This window comes from Orbicella franksi, chromosome 1 (genome assembly GCF_964199315.1).
Source record: "Orbicella franksi chromosome 1, jaOrbFran1.1, whole genome shotgun sequence".
NCBI classification, from domain to species: Eukaryota; Metazoa; Cnidaria; class Anthozoa; order Scleractinia; family Merulinidae; genus Orbicella; species Orbicella franksi.
In genome coordinates this window covers 26,247,440-26,258,613 of record NC_138145.1, presented here as the reverse complement: position 1 = coordinate 26,258,613, position 11,174 = coordinate 26,247,440, and the positions used below count along the sequence as shown (strand labels likewise).

Here is an 11,174-nt window from a genome sequence, read left to right as displayed (position 1 = left end):
CAAAGGGACTATTCTGCAGCCCTGGAGTGTTTTTCTATACCCAGCTCCACCCTTTTAAGTACCTTCATATGAACATGTAATATTTTGTCCATTTTGTAACTGAATTAAGTAGTAATTGCTTACTTCTGTGCTAATGAGCTTGTTGTGGCACCTTTAAACAAAGGAGGCGAAAAAATAAAATAAAAACCTTAAGTTTTGAATATGTCGTTTGAAGTCAACTGTGCTAGAAATAATAATTTTGTACACTAATAAATAAATCGAACTTGTGAAAATTGTCTCTGGTTCGAATAGAATGTCATTCCTTCCCTGACTAATTAAATTTACCTTCTTAAATTGCAGATTAAGAAAGCCTTCAATGTTTAAAGGTGAAAAAAACTGTATAATATAGATAAACGAACTGAGTATTCATGAGCAAATAAGTGGCTTTAGTAAAATTACAATTCTTGTACTCTCCAAATATAGCGTGAAATTTCAAATAAATATAACTTACAATAATTGTGCCTTTGATATAATACTATAGTATCAAAATTTGAGAGTTTTAAACATGCACTCTAAAATGGATGTAAAGCTTTTAGTGAAATTAATTGTATTCATGAAAAAATATATCAAATTAAGTGCAAAAATAATTTTCAAGATTTTTTTTCTATAATAACTGAAATAGGTTTTTGCAATCAATCTTTTAGTCTTTGGTGTGTAGGATACTATTGAAATTTCACTCTCTTTAGTGCAAATTTGTGCACTTCTTTTTGAACGAATTTTCATTAATTGTTTTGAAAAAAATTGAGTCTCTAATGTGTACATTAAAATGTCTGTACACAAGAAAAAATCAAACACATAGTTTTTACCTTAAAATAAAGTTTACTGAATTTGAGGTTGGTGATGATTGCTAGTGGCAAAATGACATTTCTAGACTGATAGAATCAAATAAAAGAAAAAGATGCTTTTGCTTTCAAAATAGACAGTTGATGGAAAATATGTGACCAAATAGTTTACAGATACCCATAATGAGGAATTTGTAAGCAAGCCACTTATTTGCAAATGAATGGCACACAATACATATTGGCCAGATGAATACTCTGTTTAAATATTAGTAGCTACATGTGCATCAAAGTGAATGTTTTGAAATAAATTGCACTTCTGTCAGTTAAAAATCTCAGCGGCTACTAATTATTAGTTTAGTTGCATAAAACGTATGAGCAATTTTAGGAACACTTTTGCATGTGCCTTAGTGGTTTACAATTAATAAAATAGTATTCAATGACTGATAGACTGATTGATTGACTGATGTAAAATTAATTCTAGATACTGCTTCCCATTTGCCATGATAAAAATAAAAAGTTTTTGAAAACAGACAGATTCTGTGGTGTCACTTGTAGTAGTTATTTCAGACATCATAAAAATTTCTCCCCAATTTGCCTAATCACCCAAATAACAACGACCAAGAAGACTATGTGAAATGAAATCTGTAGCACTTAGTGCACATGCAACTAGAAAAATAAACAGAGCATTAATGTTAAATTGTAAAACAAATGTTTACCATGAGTAATCGAGGAAGAGGAATTTTTGGTCTAAAGTGACGCAAAACATTATTAACCGCAATTTTGTTGAATTTGGCTGATAATCCAAATATAGGAATCAGTGTCAAATGATCTACTAAGTGAAATCATGGTAACCACTTGCCAATGATGAAAAAAGAGGAAGCCAAATCAGAAGCTGAAATTCATGCAAGTCTTCTATCCTGGTCAAATTGGAATTTGGAAATGTTGGTTTTTCATGAGGGAGGAAAGCCGGGTTACCCGGAGAAAAACCCTCGGAGCAAGGCAAGAACCAACACCAAACTCAACCCACATATGGCACTGGGCCAGAATTAAACCCAGGCCACATTGGTGGGAGGCAAGCATTCTTGACACTGTGCCATCCGTGCTCCCCAAGTAAGTCAAAATAAGGTAAAATAAATTACCTTAACATGCAAATAATAGTTGTAGTTCAGGTCAAGTCCAATTTGTGATCATTCAGGGCTTCCTGCCCACCCTCTGTCCTTGGTTTTAAGTCCTCTCTCGTTGGTCCCCCATCCTTGTTCCATAGTCCTTGTTCCATGCTCCTTAGTCCTTGGTTCCATGCTCCTCAGTTCACAGTCCATGGTCCACGGTTCACAGTCCATGGTCCAACATCTCTGGTCCTGGGCCCAAAATCCACATTCCAATGCTCTCTGCCTCTGCCAATAACACTGCCTAAAAAAACACAATTCACTATTACATGTAAGTAAATATTTTTCACCCACGTGCTTTCCAGAAAGAATTGAAAAATTCTGTGAATATTTCTGTCTTAAGATATTCTTTTATAACGGCTAGGTAGCTCTTCTATTCTTATACATTATTATTAAGTAACACTCCCGCTAAGAGCGATAACACCAACAACCATGGAATGCAGAGAATTTTTTTTTGGCTTTAGTCATTTAACTACGGAATTCTGATTGGTCTAACTCATTTTTTACCCAAGAAAGTCACACGTTTTGCAGATTGCAGCTCCGAAAACATATGGAGCTCATATGTCACAGCATGGTAGCCATCTTGTGAACAGCAGTTCTTTGCATTTTTTATGAATTGTTTCTAAAGCAGTAGAACAAAAACAGCCTAGAATTAGTCACGACTTCAGAAAAATTGCAAAGACTGCAAATAAGCATCAATAATAGTGATCTCGAAGGTGATTCTTTGAGGAATCTCTCATTGTGCTGTTCCCACTGGGTATGCATGTGGATTTGTCTGTTTGATATCATGATAATCAAAGAATCCTGACCTACAATCACTACTAGAATTGAGCAAGGCAACAGAGGATTTATACCCGTTGCTGGATGAGGCTTGAAGTGAGATTTCTGTCCTTTATAAACACATTCACATCACACTTCCACTAAATTATTATTTTGTTTTCACTGTGCCAGGCATAAAATTTCACAAGCAAGTATTTATTCAGTAGAAAAGGAAAGGTTTTTTTCCTTTCTGTCCACTTCAATTAAAGAAATTCCGTCTGCCTTATGTCCAAGGAGTTTCGCAGTCTCTCCGCTGCTGCCTAGAACAACAAAGCATTCGCACCGTCCGACACAACACTTCAGTCACACTTAGTGCAACCAAAGGACACCGACAACCCAGCTGAACAAGATGGTGTTGTCTACAGGATTCCCTGTGAGTGCGGCAAAGTCTACATCGGGGAAACAGGGAGATCTATGCAGGAGAGGATCAAAGAACACGACAGGGATATACGACTCACCCGTACCCAGATCTCTGCCAGAACACACCCACGAGACCGGCCACTATCCTATCTGGAATGAGGTCAAGTTTATTGATCAAGATCCTCACTGGCACATGTAGGGTCAAGAAAGCTATTCTCATAAGACTTCACCCTAATAACATCAACAGGGATAGTTGAATTGAAATTCCTGAAGCATGGATGCCCACAATCAAAAAAACACAACAACAGGAGAACAGTACAACAGCGGACCACTGAGGGAACAGCTTCTTGCCAGAACAATGGAACAATAGGAGGAGCAAAATGCACCAATCACAGCCGACTTTTGTGATATAAATGATACCATGCAATCAGTCGACCTTATCGCCTGAAGAAGACTAGCAGTAAGCAGTCGAAACGTCGCAATCTACATCTCAAGTGACTACATCGTGAGACAAACAATAATACACTTTATTATTGCATCTACCACGATGAATAACAACAACCTTTTCCTCAACACTTTTCTTGTAATGTTGACCGAATTACAACTGCGAATACGAGTGATCATCAAAGGGTTCCACCTTTGCCAGTTTGAAATAAATGTTGGCAAGCATTTCACTGCATACAAGGAAAAGGGAGAACGTGGAAACACGTTAAAAGTTACAGAACTAATGAATGTGGGCAAATAAGAACCTTTTTAATATTGTTAATGATTTATTTTAAGTGCCCATTCCCAACATCTTGTACATTTTTAAACGTGATGAAATTTGTAACCAATAGGTACCAAATAGGCCATCAATTGCCATTGGTAATTGATGAACAATCAACAAAAGGTCAAACAAATCCTGTTCTTCGATTGGTATTGGTTATCGATTATCAATTTCATAGATTGGACACCCTGAGATGTTCAGTAACTAAAACTTTCTCTTCTTCAGTCATTATTTTACCACTAGTTTTTGACTAAACTAATGAAGAAATAAAAATTTCAATTGTTTTCTGTGCTTATTACCATAGAAATAAGAACATATGTGGGCATATGGCAGGTAATCTTTCTTCGCAAACAATCTGACTAGAAATTCATCAACTCTAACCATTAAGGCCTCTGAAAACCAATTTACAACCCAGATTTTATCAGTTTTCTTCTGTAAATGAACCTGAACACATGCATGATCGATCAATACTCATCTTGTATCTTGCTTTCCCCAGTTATCAGTAGTGTCGTCAGTTTGTTCATGTATCACACTCTTGTCTGCCCCTTCTGGAACCTCCCCCCTCCCCCACCCTTGGAATTCTAATCGTAAGTACCCCCCATGCCTTTGGATTTCCACTTCAAAGAAACCCCCTTGCCCTCGGAATTCGAAAAAGCCACCCAAGGTATAGGTATGGATATTTTCTGGAATCACCCATTGTGCTAAGTGTGGTTAGAAGCAGCTGATAAAAAAAGGGTAAAACATATGTTCAGATTGCTTAAATACCGAGAAAAGAGTTTGGCATCTTGAGGATAATCCATTTACTTGTACTTGCAAGGTAGCTCCTCCATCAAAATATCTTTCTGTTGATTTACCTAGAACTTCTAAGACCAGCAACACCAAACGTATCAACTGGCAATTGCCCTACATCCAAGATCTCTGCAAATCTCTACTTCGTTGTGGCTCCTCTGGTCAAGCAACTCCCTACTTAAGTCAAAGATGCCTAACACGCCCTTGTTTCAGGCCTGGACTCATAATTCCGTTTTTAGAGCTGAGTATAATGGATATCACAAGAAAGTAAGCAAACAAAATTTGTCCATTAAAAAAAATGTATGTGTACCATGTGTAACACATGTGCAGAATATGTGATCACACACGGGCCAGTTCAGGCTTACTTTGAGTCTCGCCTCGTGGCTCGACTGAAAATAAATAGCCCGAACTGGCCCGTCCCCAGAACTATCACTAGACGTGTGTTATATTGCCAGGATCGGCCTTGTCTGCCCCAAAATCGACATTGCCCAATACCGCCGAGAGTGGCCCCAGAAAAAAATCCCAATTGAACAAGCCGCCTGCCTTTGTTTAAAGCAATCATGGCTGCGTCAAGGTTTTCATCTGGTGTGATAGAGATATTTTACAGTCCTATCTTGCGCGAAGAGAACGTGAGACTTCAGTCTCCAATCAGGACCAGCACGGATTTGATTTTCAGTTGGTAAGAACCAACTTCAACGAATGGCTTCGTGTGTGGAAAATGGCGGTCCCTGAAGCCTATAAATCTAAAGCCGACCTCTTGAAATTTGCACAAAAAATGAAATCAAGATTTGCCGAAGTTGTAGAAAATGAAATTCAAACCCTGAAAAGTGCCAAAACACAGTTCTGGCTTACCATTAAGTTTTCGATAACTAGAGATCTCAACAGTAGATAGCGTACTTCGCTGATTCATTGATGAAGTCAAAGGCGAAATAGAAGCCTGGTCTCAAAGAGGCTCAGGCTGGGTGGTAGAAGCCGTCGTTGAAGCATTCGTCAATGTCGCCCAATACCAACCATTTCATGGAGGCAGCTACATGCCGCTGCCCAAAAAGCTACAAAACAAAAAAGCAACCATCACTGTCCAAAAACAGAGACAACGAGTGCTTGAGAAGGGCTCTACATACAGCATTATTTCCACCAACAGATGGGAAAAAGGTGACAAGAACGTCAAGCTACCCCACAGAAGACGGGCTAAATTTTACAGGAATAGACTTTCCAATGCCCATATCACAGATTAATAAGCTAGAAAAGCAAAACCCTAACCTAGCGATAAATGTGTTTGGCTGGGAAAAAGACCGTGTGATTGTGCATAGGCTCAGCAAAAGAGAGGGAAGCATCCCGAGAATCAACTTGATGTTAATACAGAAAAACGAAAAATCTCACTACACACATGTGAGAAGGCTGAGTGCGGCCAAAGCAAGCACGTTGGTGTAAAACATTTTTGTGAAAGAAGTCTGCACAGTTACATGACGGCAGAGCTGCTCGAAAGACACAAACCCGAATGCATGGGGCAGCTGAAAAGGCCCACAAGGACCGAGCTGCCCAAAGAGGGCGAAAACAAGGTGAAGTTCAAGAACCACCAAAAGCAGATGAAAGCGCCATTTGTGGTATATGCTGACTTTGAGTCTTTGATAAGGAAGATACGTGGCTGCGCGAAAAAAGGCCAGGCAACAATCAAAACAGAGGTCCACAAGCCCTGCGGTTTTTCGTACCTGATCGTGAGGAGCAACAGCTTATTTTGAGTTGAGCCCCGAGGCAACACTCAAAATAAGCCCGAACTGGCCCAGCCCCAGAACTATCACTATACACGTGTGTTGATCACTTATCTGCTAGAATAGCTGATCCACTTACCAACCTACATTTAATATTTGGTGAAAATCAAGAGCAACACTCAAACATACAATCAAACCAGTCAGTCCATCCACACTTTGAACTGTGATTGGCTAAGTTACCGTAACAAAATCAAGCATAGTAAGCTTAACAAACTACATCCACACGCCCAGGAACAAACAATGAAGCTCCAAGATGGTGCCGTTGTTCACAATATTATGAAAACAGAAAAGAGTGTGAAAATTACAAACTCTTCCTTGTGTAGTCTCTCATTGCTTACACAACTGTCTTCTCCAACGGAATAAAATGACACCAAACTCTAACGTCTCTTATAGTTTCACCCTTTGGAGACGACATTCTTTCAGATCTTTCATACGATAGCTGGATTCGGATATGGTCTGATGCACTGCAGCCAAAAATGATCAGTCGACAAAGTGGACAAAAATAACATTGACGCTCATACTCCTTGTGCAAAGTTTAACTTTTTTTAATTCACTTATTCCTATTGTGTCACAAGTTTTTGGGCCTATAGTACGATGAAAATCCATGAAGATCAAAGACCTCAGAGGTCAAGAAAATGACAAAAAAGACCAGAAAATGGTGTTACCTCTGCCATGATGTAAAATAAGAAAAATTTTAAAAAGACTATTATTTACTTTGAATGAATGGTATCCTTCTAGTTCAAAGAACGTTCACCTATCATAGAAATCTAATTGGTAAAACACACATCATGTGCTTATAAAATTAAAGCAAATCACGCATCACGTTATGATGTCCTGTTCCGCGTCATGTGGCTAATTTAGTTTGAATCATGCATCATGCAGCTAATTTTGGGGCGATCACCCATCACGCAAAAACCCTTTGTCACCCTCTTACTTTAGTCAGGTAATTTGCTATTCCTTGTTAAATTCTATTTATTAAATATTTGTTGTTGTTTTTTGGATAATTTAGCAGGTCCACATAAGCTTTATAAGCTACCCTAATTAGTTAACCTGCAATATCAGTTAAAGTGTGTATGCATGTATGAATGTATGTATATCCCAACCATATAAGAGCTACATGTTGTATTGGCTACTGAAACAAAAAGTGTTTTGTTTCCTGAAATTTGAAGTATTAACAATTTGAAGAACTAAATCAGCATAAACAAAATTTAATATCTTCCCTATTCAACATTCCTAAAAACTGATTATCAAATATTATAATATAGATAGGACCCTGCGTGTGCTCTGAAAAAACCCATGTTTTATTTAAGAAATAGAAAACATGTACCATGTTTCTATCGAATTAAGGAAACACAAGTGGAAGTTTGGAAGAACGAGAAATGCTATGGGAACCCGAGCCGTAGGCGAGTGTTTCCACAGCTTTTTCGAGTTCTCCCAAACTTTCGCGAGTGTTTCTATAACTCGATAGAAACACGGAGAACATGTTTTCTATTTCCTTTAGAAAACACCACAATGGAAAAAAATAGAAACATGATTTTTAACCAATCAGCGTGCATATTTTCTTAGGGCTGTTTTCTAACAGAATATAAAACATAGAAAAATCATGTTTTACTGTTTTTCACCACATAACCTCTATATCATAAAACAAATGAAGAAGCCTATGCCATGTATTACACTGTGATAAAACACTCCGGACATTTGAGAACACTTCAGAAATGTAGAAAACACGAGCCACAGATGAGTGTGGAAATGTAGAAAACACTCATCTGTGGCTCATGTTTTCTACATTTCCCTTGTGTTCTCAAATGCTGTCCTGTTTTATCACAGTGTAATACACGGCTTAGGCTTCTTTATTTGTTAAATAAATTTAATGTTAGCTCTTTTGGTGTTACCCTCTTTAATTATTATTATTAGTAGTAGACCTATTATTACTCAATTATTACACAATTAAATAAGCTCAGTTATTATTAACATACCTGTACAGAAGTGCACAAAAGCAAAGGTTGAATTCATCTAATGTTATCTTGTTTTAATCTGGCGAGGTTTGCATCTTCTCTGCCTTCCGTCTCAAGTTAATTCTGCACTTAGCTTAACGCATTTATTCTCCCGCGCTGTTTAGATTACTCTTTTTCATCCCGGGAGTTTTATCTGCTTGTCTTTTCACTGTAAAACTGCACCCTTTAAGAGTTCGGCTATTTCTTGACGATTAAGTTAACTTTCTTTCATGTAATGGCCCCAGGCAAAGGCCCTATTACTGGTTCACGATACTAAAAGTTTGTTTCCCTCTGACCATCAACATGTGTACAGTTTTGCGCCATCTTTGTTTCTCTCTTGACCCCAACCTCACTCGGTCACAATGTTCCCGGACAAATGCGCGTGATCCCGCGTGTAGTCCCTCGAACTCGTCACTCGCACTATGAAATATATACTATATTTGATCTGCAATTGAATTCTACACATTGAGCGGTTTCTGTAGATTGTCTGTCAGGTAAATTGCAATTCTTGTCTTAATCCTAAGATCGCAATTCTTTCTCTTAATTAAACGAGGATGTTAATTACTTTACTATAAAGCTTTTCCTCAGCTGATTCTTAAAATGTCTTCTAACTCTGTAAAGCATTATAAGTTTTTCTATGCTCATAATTTGTATTAAATGCAAATATGAAACCTTAGGCAGTAATTTCATTCATTTGTTTTCTTAATATATTGCTTCTCTCGGTTTTCTCTGTAATAACTCAACTCCTTGCCTGTTATATGGGATGAACTGTAAAGAAGATGTGAACAACCATAGCAGTTTCAAAGCGTTGCTCAATTTAATGTTGAAAGTAGTAAGGCAGTTACTTTGGTTTTGGTTTTGGTTTTACTGCAATTTGAGATTGATTGAGTAGTCTAATTGGCAAGTATTTGGTTTGGTTATAGTTTTACGACACTCAATTGAAAACCACATTAGCAGCAGTTTTATAATTTAATGGTTAATACAATGGAAAGAAAAATTAAAGATAATAACAAAGAAGTAAATTTTGTATTTTTATTTCAGATTTTTTAGGTCATATACATCAGTGAAAACGAGTTTGTTCCCATGAACTGAATTACAGGAGTAAATTATGAAGTACATGACCGCGGAGGGGAAGGGGCTGGTGGGGTGTAGCCTTACCACGTTTTAACTTACTTATTGGCGGGGTTGTAACTACGATGGCGTGCAAATACACGGCAGCCAATGGCGGAACAGTGACTCCTAATGCTTATTTGTCTTGGTCAGATTTTTTGTTCTCCACGGTCTCTGGTACAGTATGTGTTTTAACTCGCACGTTTTAATCTACTCCTTTAGGGCTTTCACTTCAGAGCTCGAAACCTGCGAAAAAAACTTTGAAGGAATCAGTATTAGAGAAACTACCATAGCGAGCAACAGAAATCTTCACACTCAACATAAAGTATGCTTGGACATTTTTATCGAGTTAATCTCACTTAGGCAGAAATAACAAGTTACCATCTGAAGTTAATAACACGTTAGTCAGAACTTCTCTTATGATTTTTAAGAAGCGATGACGTATTTGGTGACGTCATCGCTTTATGCTGGCGTGCTTGCATTCCTTTGGATAGTGATTTCGCATAGTTTCGTCGCGCTTATGTCCGTCGCGCTTATGTCGCACACGATTCACTCCTCAGTGGAAGGGAAATACACCCTGGGAGGTAGTAAATAAGCACTGTGTGAGCATTTTATGAGCACTGAGATATCTGAATTAAACTTACGTGTGTGGGACACGCGATAGGTCAAGGGTCTACATTAAATTTACGTATTGGTGAGCGTTGTTTAGGGCTGAACTAAACATATCTATGGGCTGAAATTGTGGTGAAATTGAACTAGAATTGAAGAACATTGAAGAAGTTCGCTGTGAAAACAGTTGAGATAGCAGAAAGCAATGGAGAATAGTGTTGCGAAAAGGTGAGCTAGCTGAAGGTTTTGTCTTTATCAGAACTGGTTGATGTAGCTTAGATTATGGTCTCTTTAATGCAATACAGAGTGGCGGTTGGGTTGCACAACATTTACATGAAAGCCAAAGAATACTCAAGTCTTGTAAGAGCTAAGTTCTGGTTTATGCTATTGTTTGCATTTTACCTGGAGGCAATGCAATGTATCTTTCAACTTTAAAAAAAGTAATTCGAATCCTTTTGCTGCAATGAAAACAGCTTATAACTGTCCCGCATGATAAGAGCACAAATTAGGTTTGGTTTGTGAAAAACAACTAGAAGAGTCTAGAAGACGTGATTTAACCACAGGATTTTCAGCTGATAAACACTCATAATGGAAAACAGGTTATTTTTTGTAATAAAACAGAAGATTTACAGTAGTGATAATGAATTCAAATTACAATTCATTTGCATTTGTTTGTTTTTTGTAAAGTTTTACAAGTGTGGTATTTTAAATTTTCTCTCAAAGGAAGAGTGGTTGTGATTAAACGATAGATAATGGTTTTTTCAGTGGTAAATCAATAGGAAGGTTTATTAAAAACAGGTATAAGGCAGTGGCGGATTAAGGGGAGGGGCCCAGCCCCCCCCCCCCCCTTATTTTGGGTGAAAAAGGAAGAAATGACTGAAGGAAGAAAAGCCGGCAGGGCAGTGCGCCGTTTTCGCAGAGACTACATGTCATCGTTACTCGGGTCTTAAAAGCACCACTTCCGTACAGTT

The 11,174-nt window shown here is 37.9% G+C and overlaps 1 protein-coding gene and 1 pseudogene across 2 annotated transcripts in view; one reads left to right on the top strand and one right to left on the bottom strand.

The window, feature by feature from the left end:
- Positions 1 to 11,174, bottom strand: part of LOC145499466 (5'-nucleotidase domain-containing protein 3-like) — a 121,135-nt gene that overhangs the window by 90,253 nt on the left and 19,708 nt on the right. The window contains exon 16 of one of the 2 annotated variants that reach the window (XM_081478987.1): positions 11,044 to 11,174. This exon is cut by the window's right edge and continues 2,885 nt beyond it. The exons of the other annotated variant lie outside the window; for it this stretch is intronic. The gene's annotated coding sequence lies outside the window, so the exon portion shown is untranslated. Of the gene's footprint in view, positions 1 to 11,043 lie in introns of those variants that run through there. 2 annotated transcript variants of the gene reach the window in all.
- LOC145499528 (uncharacterized) lies at positions 4,087 to 8,460 on the top strand (annotated as a pseudogene).